Source organism: Marmota marmota, unplaced genomic scaffold (genome assembly GCF_001458135.2).
Source record: "Marmota marmota marmota unplaced genomic scaffold, marMar, whole genome shotgun sequence".
Classification (NCBI taxonomy): domain Eukaryota; kingdom Metazoa; phylum Chordata; class Mammalia; order Rodentia; family Sciuridae; genus Marmota; species Marmota marmota.
The window spans coordinates 16,179,751-16,193,144 of NW_026000068.1; the positions used below are offsets into that span (position 1 = coordinate 16,179,751).

General features: G+C 39.7%; 1 protein-coding gene across 1 annotated transcript in view; it reads right to left on the reverse strand.

The window, feature by feature from the left end:
- Gng12 (G protein subunit gamma 12) overlaps nucleotides 1-13,394 on the reverse strand; it is a 121,083-nt gene that overhangs the window by 107,329 nt on the left and 360 nt on the right. The gene's annotated exons all lie outside the window — the stretch shown is intronic.

Genomic DNA, 13,394 nt, shown 5'->3' on the forward strand with positions numbered 1-13,394 from the left:
GTCAGTGAGGAAACCAGGGCAGGGGAGAGGCACAGACAGGTTAGAAAGGGCTGCAGCAGGCTTTGATGGGGTAGAGGGGTTGAGCTGAAAGGAGGTGAAGCAGAGGAGGAAGGAGATTCAGATGACTCAGTTGTTCAGAGCCTGGAATCCTGGTAGAAGGGAAAGGTCCTAAACTGAGAAGAGGAAGAAAAGCAAACAGTTGTTTTTTTAAAAAATATATACTAATAAATATATATGTTTTATTTTTATTTATGTGTATATGTATGTTGTAGATAGACACAACATCTTTATTTTAATTATTTACTTTTATGTGGTGCTGAGGATGGAATCCAATGCCTCACATGTGTTAGGCAAGTGCTCTACCACTGAGCTACAATCCCAGCCCCAAAAAGTAAACAGGTTTTGAAGGAAGATGAGATCAGTTTTCAACAATGTCTACCTGAATTTGAAGAGCCTAAGAAAGATAATCTAGGATCTACAGTTGCCTTGAGAAAATTCTAGATTGTGATTCTGGAGTGGTTTATTAAGTTCAAGTAACTCCTTTTCTTTTTTTTTTTAACCCCAGTTCTGCCAGGCCACTTTCCTCCTCTTCCCCTTTCTCCTTTGCCCTGGTTAGACTTAATTAGTTTAAAAAGTAGGAGTTCCCACCCCTAAACCTTCCCCGATTTGAAAACAGCACACAGTGCACACCCAGGACATTATATTTCCAGCCTGCTATAGCTAGCTTATTTGCAAAAATAAAGCAGATTTCTCTGCAAAGTCTTGTTTGCATTTTCATTAAACCCTAAGTCTTTACAATGGCCTACATGATGGGGCCCCTCCCACTTCTACCTCAGGGGTCTCTTTTTGTGCTCAAACATACTAAGCTCATTCCTAGCTTGGGCAGCTCAAATGTCACATCTGCAGAGAGGTCTTTGGGGTTATTTCTCCTCTCAAACTCCCATATTCAGTGCCTTCACAGGACTTACCCTACCTGAATCAGTCTCATTCATGTGGTTCCGCTCTAGGAACCTGGAGTATCTTGTTCAAAGCTGCATCCCCACAGAGTAGGCAACCTTCATTTGTTGAATGAAGAAAGTTCATTTTGGTGCTTATTAAAAATTGAAGGAAAAAAAGGCTGAAGAGACAGGGTCTTTGTCCACAAGAGCTAAAATGTCTATCAGCAAAGAAACATCCAAGCACAGGAGAGAATCACAGTATCTGTGATTCCCTTTTTGTCCCCTCCCCTTCCAGCAAGCCACTTCCTCCAGCTTACCTGGAGGACACCTTTCCTGTTGCACTTTTCATATGGTATTAGCAGGAGGGGTGGGGGGGACAGGGACAGGGACAGACAACATGGTACCATAAAAAGAGCAACAACTCAGAGTCGGACATACTTGGACTCAAAGCAGGATGCCACCTCCATTGATTACTGTGCACAATAATCAACCCCTGAACCTGCTTCCTCCCCTACAAACAGAGCTAGCACTTCCTACTCACGGCTACTACAGGGAGTGAGAAAGTGCATGTAAAGGTGTTAGCACATGCCAGTACAGAGCTGGCACTCAAGGAGTACCCATCAGCATCACTACCATCAAATTTACTGCCAGCACACTATATTCTCTCAATTAGGGTTTGACAAATGCATAACTGTGAAATAATTTCAGTTGAGATTAAAGGTGATGCGTGGTATGTAGCATGCTGATCATAATGTCAATTATAATTACAATAATAGTTAACCCTGAGCACTTATTAACATGCTAAGAGCTTTATATACATCAGTAGCTCTTTTATTCCTAAAATAAAGACAGACAGTACTTAATCAATACTAAGAAGCATAGTTTGCTCACATTTTATCATCCCGGATACTGGGATAACTGTACGTGGTAGGCAGAATGCCCACCTCTCAAAAGATGTCCAAATCCTAAATCATGGAACCTGTGAATATTATATGTTAAAGGACAAAAGAATTTTTGCATTATGTAATTAAGGTTACAGACCTTATATAGGAGGAGTAACTTATAGGGGAGCCAATCCAATCAACATAATCAAATGAGCCCTCATAAACAGAGAATTTTCTCTGGCTAGGGGCACAGACATATAGCAGAAAGGACCTCAAAGAGATTTGAAGCATGAGGAGAATCTGCCACTCTGTTGCTGGCTCTGAGATGAAAAGTCTAGGGGCAAGGACTAGAGAAAGAGATCTCTAAGAGATAAAGGTGCCCCCCAGATCAGACCCCAAAGAATGTGAAGCCTCTGTACCACAACTGCAAAGAATTAAAGTCTACCTACAACCTAAGGAAGCCTAGAAATAAATTCCTTCCAAGGCTTCCAATAAGGCCCAGCTGGCTGACACTTTTTCAGCATTATAAAACCCAGAGGAGACAAACAAGCCAAGTCCACCCTGCATTTTGACCCAACACACTGTGAGTTAATACATTTGGATTGTCTTAAGCTACTAAGTTTGTGATAATTTGTTACAGCAGCCACAGAAAATGAATGCACTCCTATCATTGATGTTTGTTATAGTTTAATCAGCAGCATTTTTTCCTCTTGTGGCACAGAAAATAACAGCATATCTCATAATTATTGACATCTTAGATATGTTGAAATACAGTGTTATTATTTCTGTTTTTCAAATGGTCAGAAGATCTAAGTGGTCAGGTGATTCCTAGGTGATTCAAGCTCTAAACCACCATAAATGCTTCCAGAGAGCTCCCAAGGGTTAGTGTATCCTACCAAAAGGCCAAGGAAAGGCTAACACAAACTTCCCAGGCCAATGTCTGACACAGGGTCCCTAATGCAGCTGAATCCAGTTGGGTCCAGAAGGTACTTCAGGAGCATCTAAGCCACATGGATCTGGCTCCCAAAAGTGCTGGTATCCTTCTATATGCTGAGGATAGAACACTAGACCAAGGCAGTGTCCTTATGGCTGATGCTATACTGGAGAAGATCAACACCATACAACAGATCAAGATAAATGCCAAAAGAAAAACAAAGTATTGGAAGATCTTTACACCAAACTTTACAAAAGAACCCACATATTCAGGAGCTGAAAAGACATAGAGCTCTGGGCTGGGAGATCTATTCCTTTCTATGGGACCTTCCAAGGGCCACCACTGTTAGTGGTATAACTCTGAGAAAGAGTTTGTTGTTGTGGGTTTATTAGTTTGCTTTTGGTTTTTACTTTTTTGGATACAGATGTAGGCTGACTTTATACACTACTGCCTTAGGAATTTCTAAAAATAAAAAGACTACAGCTATCTTTTCACCAAATCATAATGTCCCTCTCTTTCAATGGAACTCCATCTTCAAAAAATAAAAGTTAATTTTATATTGAAATGACACCCCAAGAGCCTAACTAAAGAGCAGCTCAAAAAGCAAGACACAATTTCAATCCTACTCCCTTCCTGGAATACTGAGCTCTGGCCTGTCTTCTTAAGCTATATTTTTACTTTCATCTTCCCTTTTACCTTGGAAATAAAATCTCTCTCTGACAGTGGAATCAAAGAAAAAACCAGAAGTCCAATTCAGGGAGTAAACAACAACAAAAAAAAGTCTGACATGTATAACACTTCTGGAGATACACATAAATGGAAAATTCTACACTTCTTAAAAGATTGTATGGCCTTAAACTATACTACAGAGCCATAGTAATAAAAACGGCATAGTAATGGCACCAAAACAGACTTGTTGACCAACCATACAGAATAGAGGACACAGAAACAAACCCACTTAAATATGGTTATGTCATACTAGACAAAGGTGCCAAAAAATTCACTGAAGAAAAGATTGCCTTTTTAACAAATGGTGCTGGCAAAACTGGAAATTCATATGTAGCAAATTGAAAATTAAACCTCTATCTCTCACTCTGCACAAAAATCAACTCAAAGTGGATCAAAGGCTTAGGCACTAGAACAGAGACCCCGTGCCTAACAGAGGAAAAAACAGGCTCAAATCTTCACCATGTTGGCCTAGGATCTGACTTAACAAGACTCCTAAAGCACAGGAAGTAAAATCAAGAATCAATAAATGGGATGGATTCAAATTAAAAAGCTTCTTCTCAGTAAAGGAAGCAATTAATAAAGTGAGAAGAGAGCCTACAGATTGGGAGAAAATCTTTACCACATGCACCTCTGAAATGGCATTAATCTCTAGGACATATAAAGAACTCAAAAAACTTAACACCAAATAAATGAATAAATAAATAGCCCAATCATTAAATGGGCTAAGGAACTGAACAGACACTTCGCAGAAGAAGACATACAATCCATCAACAAATATATGAAAAATGTTCAACATCTCTAGCAATTAGAGAAATGCAAATCAAAATTACTACAAGATTTCATCTCACTGCTGTCAGAATGGCAATCATCAAAAATACAGGCAACAATAAATGTTGGTGAGGATGTGGTGAAAAAGGCACACTCATACATTGCTGGTGGAACTGCAAATTGGTACAACCACTATGGAAAGCAGTATGGAGATTCCTCAGAAAATTGGATATGGAACTACCATTTGTCCCAGCTATCCCACTCCTTGGTCTATACCCAAAGGACTTAAAATCAGCACACTATAGTGACACAGCCTCATCAATGTTTACAGCAGCTTAATTCACAATAGATAGACTATGGAACCAACCTAGGTGTCCCTCAATAGATGAATGGATAAATAAAATGTGGTATATATACTCAATGGAATATTACTCAGCTTTAAAGAAGAGTAAAATTATGGCATTTGCCAGTAAATGGATGGAGTTGGAGAATATCATGCTAAGCCAAATAAGCCAATCCCACAAAACCAAAGGCCAAATGTTTTCTAATATGCGAATTCTAATTCACAATAAGGTGGGGGGCACTAGGGAAGAATAGTGTTACCTTAGATTAGGGGGTAGGAAAGATAGTAGAATGAAACAGACATTAAGTATTACTGTATGTATATATGTGACTACATGACCAATATGATTCTGCAACATGTACACTCATAAAAATGAGAAATTATATCCCATCTATGTATATCAAAGTGCATAAATGCATTCTACTGCCATGTATGACTAATTAAAACAAATTAAAAAGAAAAGATTATGTGGGAAATGTCATTGGAATTTACATCTCCTCAATCTCTCTTTTGCTCATTTTTTAAAAGGGGAAGAAATTCTAGAATAGAAGATCATCTTCATTATGATTTTGGAGAAGCCCCAGTTTAATAATACCATTTGCCGAAAACTATTCATAATTCAGACATTAACAACTGTCATAAAACCCTATTTTATACTTCTCTTGATTCTGCACTATTTGGCAGCCCACTCTACACTTAGGCCAAAGGAAGCATCATATTCTGAAGTCAGTATTTAAGAGATTCTGTGAGGGATACATGCAAGAGGAAAGATCAATAAAGACCTACAAGGTGGACCTACTATCCCAGACCATGATCAAGAAAAGATGGACAAATGGTCCCAAACCTCCACCTTACTTGTAATAAGAAAAACTTTAAACATTCTAAAGTGCCATTTTATATCAACCAGATTAGCAAAACCAAAAAGAGCTGACACTCTTTTTCTTGGTGGGACTATGGGAACCAGCCATCCATCACAGTGCCATGAGAGGGCACAGTGATCCAGCAGTCCCACTTCTGGGAATTAGTCCTTAAGAACACCTGCACAAGAGCAAGGAGACTTAACTTCTAGCCCTCACTGTAATAGCAAAAGACTGGATATGACCGAAAAGTCCTTCATAGGGGACTTGGTCCATGGTACACAGCACAATGAAAACAACTGCACTGTTGAAAAAGGGAGATCTCTACCTGCTGAGACATATCTCCAGGACATGCTGTTAATTTTTAAAAAAGCAAGGCACAGAAGAACATCCATATAAATATTGCTATCTATCTTTCATGAAAGAATGGGAAATAATATAAAACATGTTCTTATTGCTTGCATTTACATGTTGTTTGTCACACACAGCATGGACAAGGTGTGGAGGGGGATGGGACAGAAACAATATTTTTCAGTATTTTCCTTTTATATATGGGTGGTGAGATTTTGGGGAGGAACCAGATAAATATATTACTTATATTTTAAAATGAAGAGGTTTTATAGCTCTTTTCCCAAGAGGAATGAATAGGCTATAAGAGTTCTGCTCAGGAGAAGGGGTCTGGAAGACAGAGGGTATAGGCAGGCAAGGTCTCATGTGAAAGTCTGAGCAGAAAAAGCTTAGTCCAGAGTTCAGGAGGTGAGCACAGTGACCGTGGACAGGGTGATTTCTGCCTTGCTGGGTGTGGGTGGCCTAAAGCCCCTGATATTTATTACACCCAGAAGGAAGTCAAGAACAGCAGGTGAACTGGAGGCAAAGGTAGAAATACTCCCAGGCAGGGCGCCAGGAGCATTTATGTACTCTCAGGATGTAGATAGTAATGACTGAAGCATGCTGCTCATCAAATACAAACCTTGAAAAAGAGGGCAAAGCATATACTGAATATTCAATTCTGGAGATATTCCTGAAAAGTTGAAACTCCTGAAATTTTATAAAATCAAATCATATTGAAAACACAATAGGTGAGTTTGCTATTTAAAGAAATTCTATAGGGAATCCTCGGAATTCACCTTCTGCTATTTTTGCTTTCGGAATCCAAGTTTGCTTGAAGAAGGGTACATTTAACCAGATTAAATGTGAAAGTGTTCACGTTTCTAATCCTGCTGGCTGTTTTCACAAGGTGTAGTCTCTCCATAAAACAGCAGAAGGCCAAGGTCCAAAGTACAGGACAGCCCCTTTATCCTCAGCACCACCGCCTTAGTGGTCACACTCTCTCAACAGGGCTCATCCCACCTGCTGTGCAAATGCCTCTCAGGAGAGAAACCAGGAAGATGAAACTGATTCTGATAGTAGGCTTGCTAAAGGACCAGCCTGAAAGAGAAAGCAAGTATGCAGTGCCAGTTGAATTTTCTTTTTTAGTTTCTGGTGGCTTTGGCAACAAGGCTCCCCACTTCTTACCTAAACTAGAAAAAAAATCTTTTTCCAAAATGTGGCATTCCAAAGGCACTTGCAGCCATTGTCACTTGCATCCCATCCCAAGGAGGAAGGCCCATAGTTGGTCAGTAAATAACAGGAATCCCTTTCCATATTCCCAGGAGTTACTACTACTCTATTCCCTGTACCAGGGAATCAAACTTCGTCAGAGGTGCAGGGTACTTTGGCATGGATCAGATGATACTGAGCATGTTTCTGTTCAATTAATAGTAAACAATGTCAACAACACCCCAAATACTGGTCTTTACCTGCCCCTTAAGGAATGAAGAACTGAAGAGAAAGAAGTCCATCAGAATAGAAAACTCTAGATAGGGCAGAGGGGTGGGAAAAGAAGGGAGGGGACATGGGGTTAGAAATGATGGTGGAATGTGATGGACATTATTATCCAAAGTACACGTATGAAGACATGAATCAGTGTGTATATACTTTGTATACAACCAGAGATATGAAAATTTGTGCTGTATAATAAGAATTGTAATGCATTCCGCTATCATATATAAAGAAAAACTTCATTAAAAAAAAAAAAAGTCCATCAGAGGACAGCCGATCATGACTTATATCCACATGAAGTCCTGTATTCTAATGTGCAGGCCATGGCCAATTTAATAATTCAAAAGATTTCATTAGTCTAGATATATTCAGACTCCTAGTCTATTGGTTTTGACACCTTTTCAGTTTGTCTGAGATTTTGGTTGAATCAACCTGGGTGATGGTTTTATCTCCATAAGGTCTTGGTAAGCCTCAATAAACTCCAAACATAGTTTGGATTTTTATTCCTTTTTACATCCTTAAATTTAGCTCACATTGGAATTTCATAGGCTTCACTTTGAATCTTCATTTGAGAAGAGGCCTCATACTTCTCCTCTGCAATTTCTCCTCAAGAAGCAGACAAAATTTGAGGTCACCATAAGCTTGGAATCAGAGTCAAAATGTCCCAGTGGAGGCTAAGGGTTTAGTGTCCAGTGGTCAGGGATATCTTGGCTGGCAGCATCTGCAGCTAAATAAAAGCCCGATTATTCTGCACCAGTGAAGATAAGATACCACCCCCAACGGGTTCATGTGGGTTTACACACAGCCATTTTGAATGAAGGCAATTCTCTATACAGAGAATTCAAGTGAAGACATGGCAACCAATATAGACACACTCCATTGAGTATCTGTGACCACGCCAACTCAAGTATAACCAGGGCTTACCCTTCTCTCCTCCCTCAATCAAAGGAAATTCTGTGTCAATTATACCACCTTGCCTTCAAAGGGAAAGGTAGCCTATTTCTATAAGGAAGCACACAGAATATGTGAGCCTTCTGACCCCCAGCTCCCACGTCACCTATTTACAATCAATGAATATGAAAAGTGCAAAAGATTCTTAGCAACCGATTCACTCACACCTTAAAAAAAAAAATTCCTTTAGCTATTAATCCTCCAGCAGAGCTGAAATATCAAAAGTCTAAATAGTCTGTAACACTCCAGCTTTTATTATAATCTTCTGAAATGCAGACCCATTAAAAGAAGACAAAAACCTTCCTTGTCCCAGGATGGCAACCAGACACTCATAACTAAGCACTTTTACGATACCCAATATAACCTGACATGATAAACCAAACATTTAAGTGACACTAGAAATGATTTTCAAGAGAGACTTGGCAGTAAATGGGAGTAATCCAGTTACAAGTCGCCTTCAGTCAAATCACCTCCACTCTCTTCTCTGGCTCCAAGCTACATACTTAAGACTGTACTGTCCTTCCTAAGAGAGAAGCGAAGAGAGAGTTCAGGACCTTTTGGCAGGTGCTGGTTCTAGAGAAGGACTTAGCAAGCCGGTTCTCTCAGGACCTTTCAAACCTCCTCTGGGAGTACAGGGATAGGAAAGGCAGACTTCACAGGTCACCAAAGCACTGGGTGTCTGTATTTATTTCAGGCCTGCTGAGTCTCACAGCCATTTTGGAGACACTGACTGTGATGGCTGAAGAGGGGTGAAGCTGATGGGAGGCCCTGATGATTCTCCTCTGATGGTTCTTTTCTCTCTTAGAAGGAGCCATCTCCTGCTTTTCTTGATCAGATTTATAACTTTTCAATGGAACTGCCTCCATAAAGCCCTCTTCACTCCCAGATCTAGCTGGATACACATCCATTGTGGCTCTTGGCAGAGCACTTAGTGAGGGAGATGTGGAGGCAGAATGACTATGGGGCAAATTCTGTCCCTGCCCCTTGAGCAAGGTTGGGGATTTGAGGGAACCTCAGACTCCTCATCTGGGTCTTTGTGAGACCTCGGTGAGATCCTGCAGGAAAGACTGTGTTGTAATTACTTTTTATCTATGGAACGTTCCTGTTAGAACCTAAGTGCATGATGTCTTCCTCAGTACTGCAGTCCAGGTGTCTGATAAGACCGAAGGTGCTGTACAAATGCAGCTAGTCATTGCACATCTGGATCTGCAAAGGGCACCTTCCATAAGTCAAGGTCAGTGGACTTGGCCTGCGTGCAGATTCTTATTAACAACTGATGGTCTTTTCAAATATCTCTTATGAAGACAAACCTGCAGCTTCTGAAAGGACTCCCTTATACTGCTACATAATTCTCACTGCAAAGGTTTTGACATTAAATTTGAGAACCTTAAAGTGCCATGAAATTTGATGTTCTTTTCTAAAACAATAACAAAACCCTGCTATTAATGTCAGAATTTGTTTTGAGAAACTATTATACAAATGAACTATCATTGTATGTACTTGCTGATTGTGGGCAAATAGGATAAATTGGGGTGGACATAATCCTGTCACCCATTTGTATTTTCTTCAAGGCTTTTAAAAATGCACAGTTAAGAATTTTAAGCTGGCTGTAATAATGCACTAAAACTTGCACACTGCCTTCCCCCATTTAATCTATAACAGACTTCATGCATTACTGATTTTAAAAGTTTCTGAAAAGAAAGAGAATGGAATTGAGATCTAGAAGAATTAATTTGAATAATTAAGATTGCAATCCACTTCATATTTAAAAGACACAATGATATTGTGTAATTATGTTCTCTAATTTTCAAATGATATTTGGCAGGACTTTTGATTACTGAGACTTTTAAAAAATTTTTTGGAAAATGTTATAATTTCATATAGTTTTTATAATTTCTTTTGTAATAAACATATTCATGCTCATTATATAATAACATTCCAAAAAACAATTTAATATTAATATTCATTGAACATTGACTAAATGCCCAGCACTGTTCTAAATGTTCTGTATAGATTAACTCATTTAATTCCTCACAACACCTCAACGAAGCATAGAGAGATTAAGTAACTCGTCCACAGCATGCACATCTACAAGTATGAGCCAGGAATCCGTCATTATATTATGATGTTCTAGGAGTACAAGCAATCAATAATTTATTCAATCAAGTCATCCACTGCTTCAGAACATAGTGTCACAAGTAAGAAACAGTTCATATTAACACTGTACCCTTTATAGTTATGTGAAATTATTATAAACCAACATCTCTCTGTCCCTGTGGAACAATTAGTAAAATTAGAAGTCTTCTGTGGCATGAGCTAAGATTCCAATCAGACCAATTCTGTGTGCCTGATGTGCACTAAGGAAACACACACACACACACACACACAGAAGCTTGAAAGGGTTTGTTTTAAAGATGGAAGCATTTTTAAAATTTTGCAAATTTTAGCAAATGATTCAATGATTCGATGAGTAGAGTCCCTGAATTAACTGAACATCCATTCTCACAAAAATTTTAAAATAAAACAAATGCTCACAAACAATCCTAACACTTCTAGTGGCTTATCTGTTGGCCTTGCATATCAGTACATGTAAAAGCAAATAACCAGATACCCTTAGGTCACATTTTTTCATACTTAAATTAAAATAAAGACAAATACTTCTTCTGTTCCTGGTTTAATTTCCTGTCAAAGGCTAATAAACACAACTATTTGAAATTAAAAAAAACTATTTTAAATTTAAAAGATAATTAATGAAATGTTTCTGATTGGCCCTAAAAATACCATGCAACTGTAACTTCAGCTCTAAAAACATATTAAAATTATTAACCCTTCAATAATAATTATTCATACTGCTGTGGTAGAAACATGACAAACACATACACATACTTGAACACATAAAAAACAGGTACCTTCTTTAGAATTTCTATCTAGCATTTCCGGAAGGTTCGAGCTGCCATCTTATAATTTAACCATCAGCTTGCTCATTAAGCTAACTAAAACATCTAATATTTTGAACATTTATTGTAGGTTAGGTACAAGTGTTTTCTGAAAATAGTGTCATACATTTATTAAAATTCTAGAGATAGAGGCCACTACTATCCCTGTTTTATAAATTAGACAAAAATTGCTAAATAACTAATATTCTTATCCAGGTCTGTCTAACACCAAAGCCCATACCCCAAACCTCTGTTAAACTGCTTATCTTCCCAATTAAGGTTCATAAAAATTTATTTGGCTTCTACAACTTACCTTTGTATGTTCAACTTAATCTGAAATAAGACAAAAAAACAAAGAAACAAATCCACCTAATGAAAATCTAACACAGCAAATGACATAATATAAATCTGATTTTTTTATTGCTAGACAGAAAAGGTATTTAACGTTAAAAAAAAAAAAAACCTAAATTGGTATTAGTTAACCATTTCCTCAAATTTTTTAACCATGAAGGCTTTTGCTGTCACAACTTGACAAACAACCATGTTCTCTAACAAGTGACAACACAAACCCAAGACCACAAATCTAATTGTTGGAGAGCTAGTCTTTCAAATAAGATTGGGGCTTTTCTACACAGAATTTTTTAGTCTCTTGTGAAACAGATTCACATTTCTGTATATTTCTACACAAAATCATGCCCAGAGCCCCCTACCTAGTAAATTATTTGGGCTACATACAACTGCATTGTTTATAAGGCCTAAAGACACAGTAGTTAGACTGTTCTGCATTTTTTTTCTGGACTTAAACCAGAGCTTTATGGTGCTGGTTAACTGTTAAGGAAGGTGAAGGGACAGAACGTTTGATCCCAAAGTCCTCTTGTCATTTAAGTCTTTACAATGTTTGATTACCTTTAAAAATTGTGTGTGTGTGAACCGCAAATTTGTTTATTGGAAAAGGGCCTTGCTAATCTACATAGTTTGGTTTAAAATAAAACAAACCAACCCAGCTCCTTATTTGAAAGTGATTGTTTTGGCAATAGTAAAATTCAATCCCGTCATCCTAACGCTGCCTGCCTTCCTGGTTCTGCTGGGGGAGGGCCGGGATCCGGTGGTAATTTACATTGAGAGCCGAGAAGCAGCAGCAATGGTGCAACGTGGTGACTAGCACTTTAAAAACAAGGCCAAACTCTCCTTTTGCCATAGAGAACACACAGACACAGACCCTGCCTCTGACAACATCCGAGAGATTCATTATAGACAATCTATTCAGGCGAAGCTTCAACTGCCCCAGGAAATATAAACAGTGTCCGCAGAGACAGCGGTGGGGAGAGGAAATCACTGATGGAAAGGAAGCTAATCACGTGGAGTTTGTCCAACTCCACCAAGTCTAATAAATTCCGGATTTGTTTCCACTCGGAGCAGCCATTAAACGTGCGCTGGCACGTGGGCGCAGGGGACCTGCCTTCTAACTCCGGGGGTTTGGCCAGTCCTTCCCGGTCCCCTTGTTTGTATACAGCCACGCCCGCAAAGGATGACCACACGATGACAGGCCTCTTCAGGTCCCTCACTCCGATTTCCAGTTGTCCAAAGTTTCACTCCAACCGCGTGAGTTCAACGAGAATCACGCTTCCCTTTTCGGAAGTTATGAATGGTTTAAGTCAAGTTTACGAGATACACAAGGCAAGGGACAAGAGAGTGTCCGGAGACGCTAGTGACCGCGTTTCAAAATTAGTTTTAATGATATGCCTAATTAAAATGAAAAGTCACCCTGATCGACGAAGGAAGTGTCCGGGCAAGGCTTTAAAAAAAAAAAAAAAAAACATTCTAGACTCCAGTCTGAACTTTGACCTTTCTCCTTACCACCTACAAATACAGTCTGCAAAAGGGCAGCCTCCGGGTCCCCTGCGGGGTGTGTCATCAGGGTTCCCCTCTCGGTGACCCGCTATTTACCCGCTAGACCCCCAAACGCTTAGCGGGTGCCGAGGCTGCGCTCCTACCGGCCTGTAGCAAGAAAGCGAGGAAGAAAAGTAGGGAAGAGGGCGTGGCGTGCGGGTAGCCCCCAGACCCCAGCCTCTCGCTCGGCCCGGCCCCACCACCAGCACCGCTGGGGACAGTGGGGGCCTCCGCAACCCGAGCGGGGCGCGCTGCGGGAGTCAGGAGAAAGCGAGCGAGAAGGGGGGGATCGTTCTTCCCTCTCCCCCAACCCGCCGGCCCTGGCCCCAGCCCCTGAGACCCC